This window comes from Bos indicus x Bos taurus, chromosome 25, assembly GCF_003369695.1.
Source record: "Bos indicus x Bos taurus breed Angus x Brahman F1 hybrid chromosome 25, Bos_hybrid_MaternalHap_v2.0, whole genome shotgun sequence".
Taxonomy (NCBI): Eukaryota; Metazoa; Chordata; class Mammalia; order Artiodactyla; family Bovidae; genus Bos; species Bos indicus x Bos taurus.
Window position 1 is genome coordinate 29,507,195 of NC_040100.1, and position 21,514 is coordinate 29,528,708.

The 21,514-nt window shown below is 39.5% G+C and overlaps 1 protein-coding gene and 1 pseudogene across 6 annotated transcripts in view; one reads left to right on the forward strand and one right to left on the reverse strand.

The window, feature by feature from the left end:
- The window catches only part of MRTFB (myocardin related transcription factor B), a 213,264-nt gene that overhangs the window by 188,390 nt on the left and 3,360 nt on the right, over positions 1-21,514 (reverse strand). For 5 of the 6 annotated variants that reach the window (XM_027527416.1, XM_027527415.1, XM_027527414.1 and 2 more), the window contains exon 2: positions 14,125-14,187. The gene's annotated coding sequence lies outside the window, so the exon portion shown is untranslated. Of the gene's footprint in view, positions 1-10,593; positions 10,615-14,124; positions 14,188-21,514 lie in introns of those variants that run through there. The other variant, XM_027527413.1, reaches the window with a different exon arrangement.
- The window catches only part of LOC113883386, a 39,258-nt pseudogene that overhangs the window by 1,733 nt on the left and 16,011 nt on the right, over positions 1-21,514 (forward strand).

Below are 21,514 nucleotides of genomic sequence, written 5' to 3' on the forward strand. Positions count from 1 at the left end.
TTTTAAGGTAAACAGGTAAGACATGTCCAAAAAAGGAGAGACATTCAACAGCTTAGAGTAAACAAGGTTTTCATTATGAAGCTTTTCCAACTCGCCTCCAATATTTTCTTTAATTTAAAAGGTAGAATGACAGCTGTCACAGTGGAGTCCACTAAAGCTGAGAGCCGAATCTGTGCTTCTTCACAGCATCTCCTCCGTCCATTACTGCTGCCTTGTTAATGTCCGTCACCTAACACCTACTGACGATTTATAACAGCCAGGCACTGTGCTAACCACTTCAGATGCAGCCATTTCCACTTGCCCTCATGGCAATTCTGTGATGAGGCATTTCACAGACTGGTAGAGCACTAATGACCTTAAGAACCTGCCCAAGATGACAGAGCTATTCCCCATGATGAAGAGAAGAAACCGTAAACTCCTTAGCAGGGAGTCTCCCAGCCAGGCCCCCACAGGGACCACACGTGTCTGAGAACGGGGACTGTTACAACCTTGAGCACTGGTGGTTTATTCTTAGTGTGATTGTTATTCTCTAACTCACTTTAATCGGACTATGTCTTAACACGGAAGAGAGAACAACACTGTTGACAGGACTAGGTATATAGGATAATTTCTCTTCCTCGCTTTGGCTTTTGGGTACCCTTCATTATCATAATCTTGGCAAGTCAGGCAAGGTCTTTCCTCTAAGATGAAAAGACTGCCTTAAAGTTATGAGGTAGAGTAGCTGCCAGTGTGATTATTACTTTTGACCATGTGTATGGTGGTGTCAAACATTTTAAATTGCACCCGTGTTTTTCACGTAAGTAAATAATACAGTATAAAGTATTAACAAATAGGATATACAGACAAGTAATTTATCCTTCATTCCTCCCCAGACTCGACCTTTCATTCATGACAGCCTGAACAACGGTTTCAAATGGAGCTCCTCGAGCTTGTGTGAGGGCCAGTCCAGACCTCTACTGTCATCTGAAGATGAGCTGTTGTATATACAAGGTTTCATGAAACACATCTGTAAAAGAAGCCTACAAACCACACACTTCCACCCTTAAAAGCATTTCTGCACACTATTTCACTACTTCGGAGATGCAGAATAAAACTTATTAAATTCAGGTGTGACAAACACAGAAGCACGTGCTGGTTGAAAAGTGTCTGCGTTCTCTGTCTAGTGAGAAAGACTGTTTACTGAGAGCATAATCAAGATTCATCAGCTACTTAAACTACAGAAACCACAGCTAAAGTCCATTAGAAATGTCAGTTTACATACAGAGTATGCATATATTATTTAGAATCACCAGTCTTTACAACTGCTAAGCAACACATTAGCCTAAATTCTACACACACTTAATCAGAGGTGCATTTCAATTGTTTTAAACTTTCCATAACTCAGACAAATCCTTCCTTAATTAGACTAAATCTGGGTAAAGGTAAACTATTTGGATGTTCCTCCTCCCCCATTATTTAATGTTCCTTTTATAATTATTTTTCAGTTCAGTCGCTCAGCTGTGTCCGACTCTTAGCAACCCCATGGACTGCAATATGCCAGGCTTCCCTGTCCATCACCAACTCCCAGAGCTTGCTCAAACTTAGGTCCATCGAGTCGGTGATGCCATCCAACCATCTCATCCTCTGTCATCCCCTTCTCCTCCTGCCTTCAGTCTTTCCCAGCATCAGGGTCTTTTCCAATGAGTCAGTTCTTTGCATCAGGTGGCCAAAGTACTGGAGTTTCAGCTTTAGCATCAGTCCTTCCAATGAATATTCAGGACTCATTTCCTTTAGGAAGGACTGCTTGGATCTCCTCGCAGTCCAAGGGACTCTCAAGAGTCTTCTCCAACACCACAGTTCAAAAGCATCAATTCTTTGGCATTCAGCTCTCTTTATAATCCAACTCTCACATCCATACATCACTACTGGAAAAACCATAGCTTTGATTAAGTGGATCTTTGTTGGCAAAGTAATGTCTCTGCTTTTTAATATGCTGTCTAGGTTGGTCATAGTTTTTCTTCCAAGGAGCAAGCATCTTTTAATTTCATGGCTGCAGTCACCATCTGCAGTGATTTTGGAGCACCCCAAAACAAAGTCTCTCACTGTTTCCATTGTTTCCCCATCTATTTCCCATGAAGTGATGGGACCTGATGCCATGATCTTCATTTTTTGAACACTGGGTTTTAAGCCAACTTTTTCACTCTCCTTTTCACTTTCATCATGAATGATACAGTAATAAAATTATATGACAAAGTAATATTATCATATATGATAAAATTATATTTATTAGTTACCAAAAAAATCCAAGAACTAAGGAGTGGAGATGCGGCATATGTGAAAGCGATGCAACAGAGGAGTGGCCCTGATGAGCCCCGGGCCCAGCGGCACGAGCGAGTCAGGCCTCTTCCCAAGGGCCACTGTGCACCACCATCCGTAAGGGCTGCTGACGAACCCCTCTGACATCTAGGCTGTGAACTTTTCTATTTTGAATGATTCTACCTCTGAAAAATTAACTAGAAAAGAATGAAGGTAAGAAGCTCTTGATGAAAATCATTTCAGAATACAGAATAAGCTAAACTATATTAGAGGTATTTAAAGTTTTTTTTTTCTCCAGGAGCCTCCAGAAATCAACCTTCTTTCATTTCAGCTCTAACTGATTTCAAAAAGGATACAGTTTGCTGGGGTCTGGGGTCTCAGCATGGAGATTTTCCCATTTATAACTTAACTAGCTTACGCAGGAGTCAAACTCATAATTTTGACTTTATCATTAAGAACTGAAATGTATTCTCTTTCCCAGTCTTGAAGGAGCCTTGGTAAAATTCAGAAGGCACAAAGTCTTAGTCTATCAGATATGTGTTGAACCTATTTGAAAGAATAAGCATTAATCTATAAACCAAAAGAAAATCATCTGTGTCATATTTTAAACATATATCTTAACAGTAATTTAAAAAGCTGGAATGCTATAATCTATGCAATTTGAATTTTTAGAAATGCTCCTTTAAATTAACTTGCTAAAAGACACTTGCCTGCACTGGGAGTCAGGCAAATTTAGTTAAAGTTCTTTGGCAAAAAATTAAACAAACAAATATGGCTCACATTTCTACTAGGAGGGTAAGAAAGGAATCTAGGCAATAAACAAAGACACTTAAAATACATGCAATTTACTATAATATCTTGTCATATGGCAAGGTGGTAGGATGAGAGCGTTTAGCCCTAAAAGTAATACAATTCTATTTATGCACTAAAATGAAAAAAAGCACAAAAACCAAAAAACCATCTTTCCCAAGTGTCAACGTAACATTACTACTTTACATAAACAACACCCTATTTTTCTAATATTTAAATAATAAAAATTATACCATATCCAAGCTACCTGTGATTTGGTTTTCTTGAATATAGAGGAAAGACAGAGCTGGCAGCACATTCACCTCAAAATTAAAGGGTAAAAAACCAAAGTCAAATTCCATTTCTAGACTAGTGTTCCAAAAGCTATTAAGAGATAGGAATCAGGAGTCAGATTTCAAGATGCCAAAATCTGAAACCTGCAATTCTTTTTTTTAATATATAAAAGATGAAAATAAGTTAACATCTGCTATTCAGAATACAAAATTTAGGTCTTGCTGTGAACTCAGTTCTTACTTTTAAGGTGAACTTCCAGTCCTTTCCATTCACAAATAGGACTTGATTTATTAAGTTCCCTGCTTTGTATCTCCAGAGTTGATCAAAGCACATTTTCTTAGTACAATCTGTATTGTTCCAAGTGTTTTTATAAACATCTTTTGTGAGAGCTTACAGGAGTGATCTGAAATCATATCCAAGGTTTCATCCTATGAGTCAGTTATTCTTAAACGGAAACAGAATCTGTCTTTATCACCTTTATTTCCCTACCTATCACAAATCTAATTTTAGTCACGAAATTTAAAAAACTAATTAGCAGGATTGTCAGTAGATAATTACTGATAATATTTGGCATGGCAAAGAAAAAAGGCATAATTTCATTACCTGGACATGAAAATTTCAGGTCTACACAGTATCTGAACTTTCATAACAGTTCCTTAGCCACTATGTCCACTACATAGCCCTACACTGATAACTCCCAAATCTATATTTCCTGTCCTCGACTGAGATCCAAACTGTACACTCAGCTGCCTGCTGAACGTGTTCACCTGAATCATTCACACAGATATTCACTGAATACCTGTTATGTGTCAAGTATACTATGCTGGGCTCTGGAAGTTCAGAATGAAGAAAACAAGACAGTTCCTGTCCTCATGAGACTTTTAATTGTGAAGAAAGCCAAACCAGTCAAATAATCATAAAAATATGTAACATACAAATTGTGATTAGTTCCAGGCCCCAGTCTAAGCTGGTCTAAACCTGAACTCATGGCACTCCGGTCTGCCTGCTCCCTGAACTTGCGTTCTCGGTGGCAATGGCGCCATCACAGGCTACTAGAGACACACAAGTGGGAGCACTCTTCCTCCCCAGATCTCCTCCGTCTCAGTACTCCCCGAGCATGTGTGCAGGGTTGGCTCTGCCCACAACAACCTTCCTCTTTTTGGGAACTCCCAACGTGATGGTGGTAGACAGCTTTCAAAGACCCCCATGCCTGGTGAAGGCAAAAAACTCAAAGCCAAGAGAGCCCCTGGGATTTTAAAAATGAGCTGGGAGAGAGGAGCTTTTTCTTCCTCTTGGCAGGAGAGTAAGAAGACAGCCCCTGCCCTATGCAGAAGCCCAAGGGCCCAGAGTTGGGAGAAAGAGTCCCTGTGATGATGAGACCTCTTCCAATCCCCGAGGACCCTGGGTTGTTCTGGTTTCTGCAGCATTTCATATCTTTTACAACCTTCTCCAAGAACCTTCCAATTAATTCCTCTTTTAACTTAAGATAGTTTAAACTTAAGGAGGATTTCTGTTACTTGTAGCCAGGATTCCTGACTGATAGCTCCTAAACATTTCCAGCCTGGGTCTTATCCAACTCTGCCACAAATACCCTAGTTCAGGTCCTCACTGACTCTTACTGGACTAACGCAACAGCCTAATGGGACTCTGGTCTCCAGTCCTGCCCCCGCAGGCAGCATCCATAACACAGTGGCCAGAGTGACTATATCACGCTCCCCCTGCTGGAGAGTGGCTCCAGAATCAACAGGGACAAAATCTAAACTCCTTAACAGGACACACCCAGCTCTCTACAATCAATCTTCCTCTGCAGCCACGCACCTGTTACTCCTCGCCTCACATTTTATGCTCTGACTGTATGGAATTACTTGGGCTTTAGCTTAGAGACAGACATACACCCTCCCCGCCCAATGCTAAACTGACTGGTAAGCAGGAAATTTTCCTTTCTGAAAACCTGGAAAACCTGAAGAAAGTAAAGTGGTTTTGTTTAGGTTCACATCTAGGCATCGAAGTTGTCACATCCATTTCTACATGTTATTACACTAAGAATTCTAAATACCATGGCTACAAGATGCTTGGTCTAGACACTCGCTGTATACAGTAGCAAGAAACTGGAGGAGAAAATCAAAGACCCTAACAAAAAGTTCTGATTGCCACCCTGATTGCCATTGTGTTCGGATTGAGCACAACTCTTCTGAATATACTGAAATCTACTGAGTTACAGGCTTTAAATGGGTGAACTTCATGGTACATGAATTATATCTCAATAGAGCTGCTTCAAGTATCCACTCTTCAGTGAGGCACTCTCACCCAGATATAGAAGAGTACTCCTTCCTCCCTTCCATGGGTCTCCACTGTCTGTGGATACTTCTAGCTTGGCATGTGAGCTCTAGTTCTTTGAGGATAGAGCCATGGCCCAGTCACCTCCGGATCCCCAAGCCTAGTCTAGGGCTTAGTACATACAAGACACTGAAAATGTTCACAGAATGTCCCATGCATTCTGAGCTAGGCAGAACATTGAAAGACATTTTTTCTAACTTAAAAAATGCACACTGAGTTTTAGGTTAGGAAACTTGGTCTTCTCACCTTGTAAGAGAATATTTGAAAATATGAAAGATGTTTAAATACCTCTATCCATTGTATAGTTAACAGCTGATCATTTAATTTTGCAGCAACTTTTAAAATCAGATGTATAGAAATAAGGTGCAATTTTTTTTTAACTTGCAGAAAATTTCAAACAGAGGCAAGACAACATAAGCAACCAAAGAAAAACAGAAGTTTGGTCTTCTCAAAAATTAAAAAATTTCTTCAAAGAACATTCTTTTTAAAAAGTGAAAAGACAATCCACAGAAAGGGAGGAAAATTTTACAATTCATATCTCTGATAAAGACCTATGTGGAGGGCAGAGGGGTGCAAAGAAATCTAGAATACACAAAAACATTATAACTCAACAATAAAAAGACAATCCCGTTTTTAAAATGGGAAAAGAACGTGAATAGGCATTTCTCTAAAAAATATACAAGTGACCAAGAAGCTCATGAAAAAATATTGAACATCATTAGCCATTAGGGCAGAGAAGGCGATGGCACCCCACTCCAGTACTCTTCCCTGGAAAATCCCATGGATGAACGAGCCTGGTAGGCTGCAGTCCATGGGGTTGCTAAGAGTGGGGCACAACTGAGCGACTTCCCTTTCCCTTTTCACTTTCATGCATTGGAGAAAGAAATGGCAAACCACTCCAGAGTTCTTGCCTGGAGAATTCCAGGGACGGGGGAGCCTGGTGGGCTGCCATCTAAGGGGTCGCATAGAGTGAGACACGACTGAAGCGACTTAGCAGCAGCAGCAGCCATTAGGGAAAATGCAAATCAAAATTACCACGAGAGACCACTTCACACCCACTGGGATGGTTACTATGAAAAACAAAACAAAAAATAACAAGTGTTGGCCAGGATGGAATCCTCTAACACTGCTGATGGGAACGTAAAATAGTACAGCCACTTTGGAAAACAGTTTGGCAGTCCCTCAAAAAGTTAAATATAGAGTTACCATGAAAGGCAGCAATTCTACCCTTAGGTATATATCCATGAGAAACGACAGCAGATGTCCACCCAAAAAACTTAGACATGAATGTTCTCAGTAGCATTCACAACTTCCAAAACCTGGAAACCACCTAAGTGGCCATCAACGGATGAATAAACAAAATGTTATCTATGCTGTAGAATATTATTTAGCAACAAAAAAGAATGAATTCTTACATATGCTATGACACAGACAAACCTCAAAAGCATGCTAAGTGAAAGAAGTCAGACACAAAAGGTCACACGTACTGTATAATTCCATTTATATGACACACTCTGAATTCAGAGACACACAAAGTAGAACGGTGGTTGCCAGAGACTAAAGAGAGGGAAGAATGGAAAGTGACTGCTACTCAGTCTGGGGTTTCTTTTTGGGGTGATGGAAGTGTTCTGGAATGAGACTGGGGATCCATGCATAACTCTGTGAATACAGAAAGATCTACTGAATTTTATGTTTTAAATGGGTGAACTTTATGGTATGTGAATTACATGTCAATAGAGCTGTTATGAAAAAAAATTACTACACAAAATCATATAGTGACACCTCCATGCAGGGGCCTGACTGAATCACTTTGCCTACTACAGGATAACCTGTCGTAAACACACACATACACACACAAACACACAATCTGTTCAAATGAGGAAATGATTTATTTTCCTACCACCAAATCCCCACAGCGACCAATCATAAAATCAAATTCAAAGTAGAAGAAGAAAAGAACAAAAGAGCACACAAACTGCAATTTGCTGGCAGGTATAAAATGGAATTAACCAAAAACTGCACAAAGAAAAATGTTTATCAGAACCACTCGCTTCCCTTTGATTACACAGATTTAAACAAGTTCAAGTCCTTTTTAACTGATGAGAAAATGTGCCAGCTTCTTTATTAACACAGAGCAAGGAAAAACAAGTATTCTCTCCTATAACAAAATTAACATCCCACAGAAGGTCTGTTTGTACTTGGCCGTCATGAACCTTTCATCTCAGAGCACTGCTAAATTAAACAAGCCTATGTTGTATTGAACACAATGAGCCAGACACCTTGGCAGGCTCCTAAAATTCGCCAGTTAATGCTGAAGAACATTAGAAACAGACAGGAGGGTAAGAACGAGGGTGATGGTGCTGATAAAGCGGCTGTATCCTCGTTCCGCCCAACATTTCACTCATCTACGATAATGGAAACACTCTAAGAACTGTGACAAGAAAAGCCAGAGAGATCTGGATTCAAGTTATTGTTTTGTTTTTAATGTACTAGCTGAGTGCCCAAGGACAAATCTCATAACCAAGCCTTCTATTCTCTAAAACTGGAGTGACTGAATCTAGCCTCTGAGAGTCATTAGAGAACAAACTCAAAGAATACACACCGAAGGTGCAGCCCAACACTCAATATGTACATCCCCACCATAAAAACCCTCACTGCTCTCAACTCTTCAACGCAAATATTGATTCTGGAGCTTGCATCACAACAGAAGTAACTGACACCAGTCATTCTTTTCTACCCCAAGGACATCTAAGCAACCAAAAGATCCTATGAAAATTCTCTATTAAATTATTCCCCCTCCCATATAACTGAAAGTAAGAAAGCCATCAATAAAGTCTGCTTTAAATGTATTAAATCGGGGCATGACACAAAGCATTCATTCACCTAAGAGGTATTTAAAAGCAATGAACTGAGAGAGACATACCAAAAGAAACACTTACTATTAGAGACAAATGCCTGTTTTTCAGTGCAATAATTGGTAACCTTTCCATAAAGATTGATGAAATCTGATTATAATTCCCAAGTGTCAGTAATCAGTTCTTAAAGAAAAAGAAAAAGGAAGTGGGATGGTTTCAAGCACTGCAGAAAAGACGTAGGCGGATACCCTTCCTACTGACAGCTATTACCATTAACATTTGAGAGATGGCTGCCAGAAGATTCAGACAAAAAACTTTGTTACATTAAAACAGACTGAAATCTACTTACAACAAAACTTACTGGGTTTAACAGACACAAACATAAGCCACACCATGAATTAGGTGTCCTCTCTGAACAAACAGGCACAGAGGTAAAGCTCGTGTGGAATTCTCGTGTTTGTCATTACACCACTACCTCACACTTGCGTGGCGGAAGTCTACTTAGAGACTCTGCATCCAGACTCTGCAGTGAGACCACGGGGTCGCAAAGAGTCGGACAGGACTGAGGGACTGAACTGAAGTGAATTGAGACTCTGCAGTGGTAGATGGTAGACTCCCTCCGCCCAGCTCCAGACCAAGTTCTCTCACAGCACAAAGCGTCCAGGGTCTCAAGGGGGATGGGATGTTAAGAGGCTGGAGAGGCCTACCCCTGGGGAGCTCCACCAAACACCACGTTCATTATGGAACTTGTAGCCCAAAGCTTCTGTTCTCTACCCCTCTTCCCCAAACCCTCCCCCTAAGACTCCGAATTTAATAAAATCTCTGTGAGGGACTAACTCACTGTAAATGCTACAGAAGGAGGGCCAAGTGTTGCCCTTGCTGGGGAGATGTTCTCTATACCACACATCAGCACTTACTCTGCCCTCCTGTTGCGGTTCAGTACTCTCACCCTGACCATGAAACAGTTTCATGTTAATATTCTACCACCACAAATCCTGTATATGAAGACAGAACTTCTCTTCTTTCCAACTTTCCAATCAAATAACCACTTACACTGCCAGTCTAAACTTTAAGCTTTATGCCTAAAATAGGAAGAAACTGTTGCAAATGCATAAAATCCAACCCATTAAGTGCATAAGAATGTCTTAAAATCTGTTTAAATACAGTATAAAAATTTTTACAAACGCAGCTCAGAGGAGAAATAAATGATAGTCTTAAGTTTAATTAAGACTCCAGTTTAACTGCTACTAGTAATGCCTCACTTTTCAGAAGTATTTTTAGAATTAGAGTTTTAAAGCATGCAATTAAAGAAAGTAAGTCATCAGTGAAATGAAAGCTATAATATAAGGAACTTCCTATACTACTGGAGAAGAGAGATATAATAACATAGAACTTCACTTATTTTAGAAAACAAATACAGGATCATACCATTAGCCACAATAAGATAGAGGGTAAAGTCCAGAAAATATAATTAATTTAGACCTTACTAAATGAAGACTCAATAATTTCCTTTCAAGCCTGCCTAGATTTATTAATAACTTTAGATTTATTAAGGAAGGAGCTGCTAAGAAAGTTAAAGTACAAATAAATTGCTAGGGGATTATTTAATAAATTAAAAAAATTTTACATGCAAATAGCTGCTGCTAAAATACTAATTAAAGCTAGCACATGCATTCTTTAGAATCCCATACTCCAGTGGAAACAAAGTGTATGAAACAAGAATCCTCAACATTGCCTAAATCTATTAGATAATTGTTCCATTCTCTCTGTTTATTTTGGCTGTGAAAAACTGGTTGTGAGTCAGAAACGCTTAATAGGCAGGATACTGGACAAAGATTTACACATTCTTCTTAATGGCTGGCAATCCATTTCTCTACTTTTAACAAATGCTGAACTACACAATTAAAATATACCTCAATTTCTCTCCATTATAATTTACTTTATCCTTGTCTTCAAATAACTCAAAGATATTCCCATCTGTATAATATGAAACATATCGTAAATAGTAGATCAAGTACTTTACCTATTTTAGACAGTTACTTTCCCCTTAACAGCAACAAATGAAAAAGCAGATTTAAAACGCAGTTGTATGTGGAATTCTGCGAAGAAATTGGACAGAATCCAAATCAACAGTCCAAACAAAACATCACAAGAGGTTACGGTAGCAAATGTCACAATTATATACATCTAGATTTAGGTGCATTTAAACATCACAGGTGCTAGTTTTCTTCTCCAAGAAATTAAATTTCTTAATTAAAATTGAAGGCACATCTCATTTGCATCTTAATTCTAACTTAACAATGATGATACTGACCAATCATTAATTCCTACAAAAATGATTTGAGTATCTGCCATGTGCGTGCCAGGTATCACAGCAGTTGCTGGATATAAGCTGGTGCATAAAACACACTAGGTCCAAGCCTCAACAATGTTAACTTGGAGTGAAAAGAAAAGCACTCACATGAAAGGCAATCTATAAGAAGATGCATTCTATATCAAGGAAAAAGATGAATTTTAACTGGCTTTCAATTAAGTCAAAAAAGAAACAGTAAGCCGATGACAAAGTACATGTTTGTTTCATGTGAGACCTTCCTTAGGCAACTTTTATTTGAAATAAAATCTAAAATAAACATAAAATTAGAGCTCATATTCATATCAGAAACTGGCAAAATCCTCTGGACAGATGAAACTCAACATTGGCATTCATATGTATACATGTGAATGCATAGTCACCTAACTCAGTAATATTAGTTAGTCGCCAATAGTGGAAAATTCTTAGAGAGATGGGAACATAAGACCACCTTACCTGCCTCTTAAGAAACCTGTATGCAGGTCAAGAAGCAACAATTAGAACCAGACATGGAACAATAGACTGGTTCAAAATTGGAAAAGGAGAACATAAAGGCTGTATACTGTCACCCTGCTTATTTAACTTATATTTGAAGTACATCATGTGAAATGCTGGGTTGGATGAATCACAAGCTAGAATCAAGACTGCTGGGAGAAATATCAACAACTTCAGACATGCAGATGACACTAATGGCAGAAAGCAAAGAGGAACTAAAGACTCCTGAAGAGGGTGAAAGAGAGTGAAAAAGCTGGCTTAAAACTCAACATTCAAAAAACTAAAATCATGGCATCTGATCCCATCACTTCACGGCAAACAGATGGAGAAAAAGTGGAAACAGTGGCAGGTTTTATTTTCTTGGGTTCCAAATCACTGTGGATGGTGACTGCAACCACAAAATTAAAAGATGCTTATTCTTTGGAAAAAAAAGCCATGACAAACCTAGATAGCATATTAAGAAGCAGAAACATCACTTTGCTGACAAAGGTCCGTATAGTCAGAGCTATAGTTTATCCAATAGTCATGTCAGATGTGAGAGTTGGATCATAAAGGCTGAGCTCCAAAGAACTGATGCTTTTGAACTGTCATGCTGGAGAAGACTCTTGAGAGTCCCTTGAGCAGCAAGAAGATCAAACCAGTCAATCCTAAAGGAAATCAACCCTGAATATTCACTGGCAAGACTGACACTGTAGCTGAAGCTCCGATACTTTAGTCACCTGATGTGAAGAGCCAACTTACTGAAAAAGATCCTGATGCTGGGAAACACTAAAGGCAGAAGGGAAGACAGAGAATGAGATGGTTGGATGGCATCACCGACTCAATGGACATGAGCTTGAGCAAACTCCAGGAGATAGTGAAGGACAGGGAAGCCTGGTGTGCTGCAGTCCATGGGGTCACAAAGAGTCGGACACAACTTAGTGACTGAACAACAACAATTTAAAAATATTTATACTGAATTAATCAGGGTAATGGGCTTCCCTGATAGCTCAGTTGGTAAAGAATTCACCTGCAACGCAGGAGACCCCAGTTCGGTTCCTGAGTCAGGAAGATCCCCTGTAGAAGGGATAGGTTACCCACTCCAGTATTCTTGGGCTTCCCTTGTGGCTCAGCTGGTAAAGAATCTGCCTGCAATGCGGGAGACCTGGGTTCGATCCCTGGGTTGGGAAGACCCCTGGAGAAGGGAAAGGCTACCCACTCCAGTATCCTGGCCTGGGTTGCAGTGTTGGACACGACTGAGCGACTTTCACTTTCAATCAGGGTAATAGACCTAAAAACAAAGATCTCAACATATTCCAACATTTTCATCACATTTCAAGTCCAAGAGTGTTTCACATACACACAAGAATCACATGTATGTTTTTAACAAGGAAATTTTTTATGTAAATAAGGCTATCAGATGAAAGAGGTCTTTAAACATGAAAGGTTTACTCCAGTCAGAAACCCTGCTATCTTGCTTCCCTGGTGGCCCAATGGCAAAGAATCCACCTGCTAGTGCAGGAGACACAGGTTCAGTCCCTGATCTGGGAAGATAACACATGCCACAACTACTGAAGGCCACGCCCCTAGAACCAGTGCTCCACAGGACAAGCCACTGCCCCGAGAAGCCCGCACACTGCATTGAAGAGTAGCCCCTGCTAGAAAAGCCCGAGTGCAGCAACAAAGATCAGCACAGCCCAAAACAAACAAATACAATTAAAAACAAGAAAGCCCTGCTATCTCAAAAAGACACCATTTTTTCCTCCTATTGGACGGGTAAGCATTAAACACATGAACAAAACTCAGTGTGGGTAAGGACATGGAAAACAGGACTCTGGTAAATTTCAGTTGGGAAGGGGCCTTTATTTACAGAGGGCAGTTTAGCCACAAGCACCTACATTTAAAATGCGTATCATCTTTGACCCAGTAGTTACACTTCAAAGAAGATAAATGAACAAGCATATAATGATGTAGGTACAGGGTTGTCTGACACACTATTATCCACTAGAAACCATTCGAACAGTCATCAAATGAATGATTCAATTAAAGTATGGTGCCTCTAAACAATCAAATATTGTCAGTAAAATGACTGTATACAATTATACATGTCTTTTACAATTCATGTGCAAAGATACATAGAATATACTGTTGTATTAAATAAAAGACCAATTTACTTAAAGATTTATATGTAAATACTTCTATATTCATAAATTTCTAAATGGAGTTTCATCAAAATAACAATGGCAGTCATTTCTGGGTGGCAGGAGTTAGGTGTCATTAATGGAAGTTTTTTCTCACTACTGCAAGAAAAAAAACAACACATTTTCATTTAAGAAAATGAAGTGTTGCAATCTCACCAAGTGGCTTCAAATCCCTTCAGCTCCCTATTTTAAAATCAAAAGTTTTCACTGAACATTGCAAGTATGTATAATCACCAAACAGCTTATGGATTTCCACCTGTGAGATCTCCTGCTCAGCACCAGGCTTTAAAACAAGGAGATAACGGAAATTTACTAAAGATTCAAGTCAAAGAAGTAAGGAAGCCAAATGACCTTAATCAGAAGCCCACATTTCTGGCAACCACCTTAAGAACCCCAGGTTCTATCAACTGACACACTCCTAAAACAACAATCTCCCTCTTGTATCTTCAGAAACCAGGTATGGAGGGAAATTTTTTTTTAATAAGAGACATTTTCTTTAAAAAAAAAAATTAAATCATAAAAAACTTACCTCAGTAAAAATGTTTAATTATTTTCCTGTCTCACATTCTTTCTTAGCACCTTTACTGGGAACCTAGAGAGAAAAAAAGTTAAAATTACTTTTTATTCAACATCTACGGCATGCCAGGCAGGGTGGTCAGAGAAAGTATCTCGGAGAACATCAAGTCTGAGAGGAATCAGAACGAATAAAATAGAAGTTACTAAAATGGGAAGATTGAGCAGAAAAGTGAGCAGGTTCAAGTGGAATTGAATAACTTTCCCTAAATGGTTCAAGAACCTATACCTAACTATAGTCAACCTCACAGCAGATGAAAAGCTGGGTTGCTAGATTAAGAACACCTGCCTGAGCCTCAGCACTACCACGTCCTTGCTTGTCTGCTCCTGAGCAAGTCCATAAGCCCCTGTGCCTGGGTTTCCCCGAGTACCTAATAATAGGACTCAACTCCTAAGTCGGCTGAGGGTTATGATAGATTATCCACATCACGGACTTTAAAACAGTTTCTGGGACATAATAAAATGTTCGATGAACGTTAGTTTTCACTATCGTTCAGTTCAGTTGCTCAGTCGTGTCCACTCTTTGTGACTCCATGAATCACAGCACGCCAGGCCTCCCTGTCCATCACCAACTCCCGGAGTTCACTCAGACTCAGGTCCATTGAGTCAGTGATGCCATCCAGCCATCTCATCCTCCATTGATCCCTTCTCCTCCTGCCCCCAATCCCTCCAGCATCAGAGTCTTTTCCAATGAGTCAACTCTTCATATGAGGTGGCCAAAGTACTGGAGTTTCAGCTTTAGCATCATTCCTTCCAAAGAAATCCCAGGGCTGATCTCCTTCAGAACGGACTGGTTGGATCTCCTTGCAGTCCAAGGGACTCTCAAGAGTCTTCTCCAACACCACAGTTCAAAAGCATCAATTCTTCAGCACTCAGCCTTCTTCATAGTCCAACTCTCACATCCATACATGACCATTGGAAAAACCATAGCCTTGACTAGATGGACCTTTATTGGCAAAGTAATGTCTCTGCTTTTAAATATGCTATCTAGGTTGGTCATAACTTTTCTTCCAAGGAGTAAGCGTCTTTTAATTTCATGGCTGCAGTCACCATCTGCAGTGATTTTGGAGCCCCCAAAAATAAAGTCTGACACTGTTCCCACTGTTTCCCCATCTATTTTTCATGAAGTGATGGGACCAGATGCCATAATCTTCGTTTTCTGAATGTTGAGTTTTAAGCCAAATTTTTCACTCTCCTCTTTCACCTTCATCAAGAGGCTTTTTAGTTCCTCTTCACTTTCTGCCATAAGGGTGGTGTCCATCTGCATATCTGAGGTTATTGATATTTCTCCTGGCAATTTTGATTCCAGCTTGTGCTTCATTCAACCCAGCGTTTCTCATGATGTACTCTGCATAGAAGTTAAATAAGCAGGCTGACAATATACAGCCTTGACGTACTGCTTTTCCTATTTGGAACCAGTCTGTTGTTCCATGTCTAACTGTTGCTTCCTGACCTGCATTCAGGTTTCTCAAGAGGCAGGTCAGGTGGTCTGGTATTCCCATCTCCTTCAGAATTTTCCACAGTTTACTGTGATCCACAGAGTCAAAGGCGTTGGCATAGTCAATAAAGCAGAAATAGATGTTTTTCTGGAACTCTCTTGCTTTTTCAATGATCCAGCGGATGTTGGCAATTTGGTCTCTGGTTCCTCTGCCTTTTCTAAAACCAGCCTGAACATCTGGAAGTTCACAGTTCACATATTCCTGAAGCCTGGCTTGGAGAATTTTGAGCATTACTTTACTAGCATGTGAGATGAGTGCAATTGTGCAATAGTTTGAGCATTCTTTGGCATTGCCTTTCTTTGGGAATGGAATGAAAACTGACCTTTTCCAGTCCTGTGGCCACTGCTGAGTTTTCCAAATGTGCTGGCATATTGAGTGCAGCACTTTCACAGCATCATCTTTCAGGATTTGAAATAGCTCCACTGGAATTCCATCACCTCCACTAGCTTTGTTCGTAGTGATGCTTTCTAAGGGCCACTTGACTTCACATTCCAGGATGTCTGGCTCTAGGTGAGTGATCACACCATCATGATTATCTGGGTCGTGAAGATCTTTTTTGTATAGTTCTTCTGTGTATTCTTGCCACCTCTTCTTAATATCTTCTGCTTCTGTTAGGTCCAAACCATTTCTGTCCTTTATCGAGCCCATCTTTGCATGAAATGTTCCCTTGGTATCTCTAATTTTCTTGAAGAGATCCCTAGTCTTTCCCATTCTGTTGTTTTCCTCTATTTCTTTGCATTGATCGCTGAGGAAGGCTTTCTTATCTCTTCTTGCTATTCTTTGGAACACTGCATTCAGATGCTTATATCTTTTCTTTTCTCCTTTGCTTTTCACTTCTCTTCTCTTCACAGCTATTTGTAAGGCCACCCCAGACAGCCATTTTGCTTTTTTTGCATTTCTTTTCCATGGGGATGGTCTTGATCCCTGTCTCCTGTACAATGTCACAAACCTCAGCCCATAGTTCATCAGGCACTCTATCAGATCTAGTCCCTTAAATCTATTTCTCACTTCCACTGTATAATCATAAGGGATTTGATTTAGGTCATACCTGAATGGTCTAATGGTTTTCCCTACTTTACTATAATTATTGAGAAATGGCATAATCCTTATCTTCAACGTGCTTACAATGTAGTGGGTGACAGAATTACCCAGGCATATGACACAAGGCAGGTTCAATTCAGTCGCTCAGTCGTATCTGACTCTTTGCAACCCCATGGACAGCAGCACGCCCGGCTTCTCTGTCCTTCACCAACTCCCGGAGCCTGCTCAAACTCATGTCCATCGAGTCAAAGAAAGATCTAAATCAATTAGTCATTAACTTATTTAAAAACATCTGAGTGTCTGCTCTTTTCCAGGTATTCTGCATTCTTTGGTGGACGTGACACTTTCTCTCCTCATAGCTTCCAGTCTATCAGGACTAAGCTATAGGACAGATGAGCAACACAAGGAGACAGATCCTGTTTTTAATTGGGTGCGGGGCAGCACGTGTTTGACCTGGCAGAATTAGGTAGCAAAACATCCTGAGTGGAAGGGATGGCATTTTAGGAAACGTGGGACCTTTGGGGAAGGCTACGCAGCCTCTGGTCAGGGAGCATCCGAGAGGGCAACCAGCAGCAAGGTCAGAGAGAGAGGCAGGAGGGGCCTCAAATGCTGGGTCGAGTTTGTTCTTTTCTCAAGGACACTGATTATCCTGCTCGGAGTGAATCACAGCTTATTTTTAATTTCAAGTCTGCTATTGTTTTATTACTTTTCTTCACAATGTCTTTCTCTTTTACAGGTGAGAGGGGAAAGAGGAAGAAAAAAAGAGAACAGCAACCTCAATCCAAGCTGCTGTTGGCAGTGACAGTGGTAGAAGAGGCACTAAGTGATGAACTTCACATTCTTCTTAATTCTCCAAATGTTCTTACCAAGCCAGAATTGTTCCTGTTACTAATTAGGAAGCCGAGGCTCAGAGGAGTCAAACAGATCCCCAGATGTCCACTGAGCTCATAAATGCAGCTATAGAATTTAACTGCAAGCCTGACTTCCAAGGCTTTCTTTCTCTTCAGACAAAAAAAGGATAAGGGATTCCGCAGAATTTGATGCTCATTAAAAACTAATTAGAATTTCAAGGTATATCACCTTCTGTACTTACACAGAAATAAATAGCCTTCATACAATCAAAACCACTTAAAAAAGATAAAGACTTCACTTATAAAAACATATACATATGTATATATAGGCATATATATAAATATGAAATGAAAATGAAAGTTAGTCACTTAGTCATGTCTGTCTCTTCGTGATCCTATGGACTGTAGCCCACTGGGCTCTTCTGTCCATGGAATTCTCCAGGCAAGAATATTGGAGTGGGTTGCCATTTCCTTCTCCAATTCACATAAATATACACACATATAATACATTTAATAAGAAATGGGAAAAACCTGTATGAGAAAAATTTGTGCTCTAGAAGTCAGGAGTAAAACCAAACAAATGAAAAAAATACATCATGGTCTTGGAATGGAAAATTCAATATCAGAAAGATATCAATTCTCCCTATGTTAGTTCATAAATTTAACATGATCTCAACTTTTTTAAAGTGTGTTTTTCTTTTCTGGAACTGACAAATGATTCTAAAGTTCACATGGAAAAATAAACAAGCAAGAATGGCCAGGAAAATGAAGGGCAACAGGACAAACTAGTTTTACAGGCATTAAGACATCTTATAAATCCAATAATGTGTGCTTGTGCGGGAACAGAAAGACTTAATGGAACTAACCAGAAAGCCCAGAGAGGTCTCCCAATATATTTGGAAATCTGGACTATAATGTTCTGAAACAAATCGCTAAAAATTAGTGGTAGCCATATGGATAAAGCTGAATCTATATATCACCCCTGAATACCAGAATAAATTCTAAACGGATCAAAGATTTAAGCTTAAAAATGAAACCATAAAGGGAAAAAAATCCTTAAAGAAAAGAAACATGGGCAAAATCCAAATTCTTGGAGGCCTTTTCATGACTCAAAATCCATAAAATATTAACTGCTTAAAATTTAAAGAAAAAACTTTAAAGCCTTCTCTATACCAAAATACATTAAAGTAAACTTTTGAAAAATGACAAGCTTGAGGAAACTGGAATTTGCATCACAAAGGTCTATTTTATAAATTCCTAGAAATTGTTAAGAAAAAAATTCAAAAGAAAAATGTGCAAAGGGCATGAACAAATAGTTCACAGAAAAGAAACAGCCTTAAAAAGAATACATTTGAATCAGCTCTAATGAGGTGGATGAAACTGGAGCCTATTATACAGAGTGAAGTAAGCCAGAAAGAAAAACACCAATACAGTATACTAACGCATATATATGGAATTTAGAAAGATAGTAACAATAACCCTGTATGCGAGACAGCAAAAGAGACACAGATGTATAGAACAGTCTTTTGGACTCTGTGGGAGAGGGCGAGGGTGGGATGATTGGGACAATGGCATTGAAACATGTATAATATCATATGTGAAACGAATCACCAGTCCAGGTTCAATGCAGGATACAGGATGCTCGGGGTTGGTGCACTGGGATGACCCAGAGGGATGGTAAGGGGAGGGAGGTGGGAGGGGGGTTCAGGATGGGGAACACGTGTACACCCGTGGCGGATGCATGTTGATGTATGGCAAAACCAATACAATATTGTAAAGTAAAAAAAGAAAGAAAGAGCCTTTAAGCATGTGAAAAGATGCTCAGCCTCCTTCATGATCAAAGTAATGCACATTAAAACCACAATGAGTTACTTTCCACCTTATTGGACTGATACGAATCCAAAGGCTGGTAAATCAGCCTATTACAAGAGGCTGTGGAGACAGATACCTGCAAGGGTTCAAAATGGTACAACCCTGAAGGTGGGCAGCATTTATCAAAATGTATAAACGCACTGCTCACGGACCCAGCAATCCCACTTCCGGAAAGGTATCCCACAGATACACTTCACATATATGAACTGACGTGTGCACAACGTTATTCACCACAGGCTGTGACTGGAAGACTGGGAAACATTCAACTATCCATCAATGGGGGTTAACTTCAATAAACTATGGCACAGGCCACACAACAGTATATCCTGCATCTGTTAATAAATGTTTTCTATATACTAGTGTGGAAAGATGCTAAAGGTACACTACTGGAAAAAAAAAAAAAAAAAACCGGGTCAGAATAATTTATGTAGCATCCTACATATAAAAGGAGTGGGTATATACAGTATACTAGTATTTGCTTGTATCTACACAAAGAAACAACAGACATCTATAGGAAACAAATAGAAAACATTCTCTAAGGCTGGAGACAGCATGTTAAACCAAAACAATACTGGAAATTAGACTCCTCAAAATAGATTTTTTTAGTTTTTGAATCACATGAACATTTTATATATACAAAAAGAATTTTAAAGTGTTAAAAATGTACTTCATAGGAGAAAGAGAAAGAGAACTACTTATCACCTAGAGTCAAAATCCAACACACATTAAAAGGGAATGTTTTCCCAAATTAGGAGTTTGAGATTAACAGATACACACTTTTATACATAAGATAAACAACAAGGGCCTACTGTATAGCACAGGGAACCATATTCAATATCTTATAATAACCTAAAATGGAAAAGAATCTGAAAAAGAATACATATGTGTGGGTGTGTATATATATATATGTATGTATGTATAACTGAATCACTTCACTGTACACCTGAAACTAACACAACATTGTAAAGCACTACATTTCAATTTAAAAAATAATAAAAATAAAATAATTTTTCTACGAATTAGATGTTAACAAGCAAATTTAGTGTGACCATCACTAAAAATCACACAAGACAATTTTTAAGTTTTTCTTTAATCAAGCTAAAGCACATTTTAGTAATCTCTAAAAGCACTATTTGGAGGACAAGAAATCAGAAAAAAGAGTAGAAAAAGTATAACGAGGATGCTTTCGCCTAGTGGTTCTCAAAGTATGGTCCCTGGGCCAGCAGCATCAGCATTATCTGAGAAGCTGTTAAAAGTGCAAATTCTCAAACCCCAGTCCAGACCCACTGAATTAGAAACTCTGGGAGTGGTAGGGAGCAGTTCTGGTGATAAGCACCCCAGTCTGAGAGTCAGTGATCTGGCCAAGTGCTCGATATACATCTTCATGCATCACTTGAGGAGAATCTTATTAAAAAGCAGATTCTGGTTCAGTAGTCTGGGGTGAGCCCCAGAGCTGGCATTTCAAACAAGCTCCAGGAGGCTGCGAGTGTGCAGCTGGTTGAGGGAGCATACTTACAAAGAAAAGCTCAAATCCACTTGGAAGAAGGTATGCAGTCTTCAGTGGTTGAGTTTCCTATGAAACCTGCCCTCAGTAGGGTCCTTACACAGATTTCTAGGCTGGGGGACACCACGTAGCCTCCCATATAAATTCTGTCTTTAACACAGAATAAATACACTCAGTGAAAAAAGTCAAAGTTGCTCAGTCGTGTCCGACTTCTTTGCAAGCCCACAGATTGTAGCCAGTCATCCTCCTCTGTTCGTGGAATTCTCCAGGCACGAATACTGGAGTGGGTTGCCATTCCCTGTTCCAGGGGATCTTCCTGACCCAGGGATTGAACCCAGGTCTCCTGCATTGCAGACAGATTCTTTACCATCTGAGCCACTATATCTTATTAAAATAACAGTGAATTGTTGAAATTCAACTTAAGGATGTCTCATTTGAGACAACTTTCATTTATAAGTGGACGTAGGAATCTTTCAGAATGGGGGAAGAAAAAAGAAGGCACGTTCATACATCCACCTGGTTATACTGTCTGATTACCTTTACTTCAAACATTAGCCACACCATCTTCTCTCCATGAAA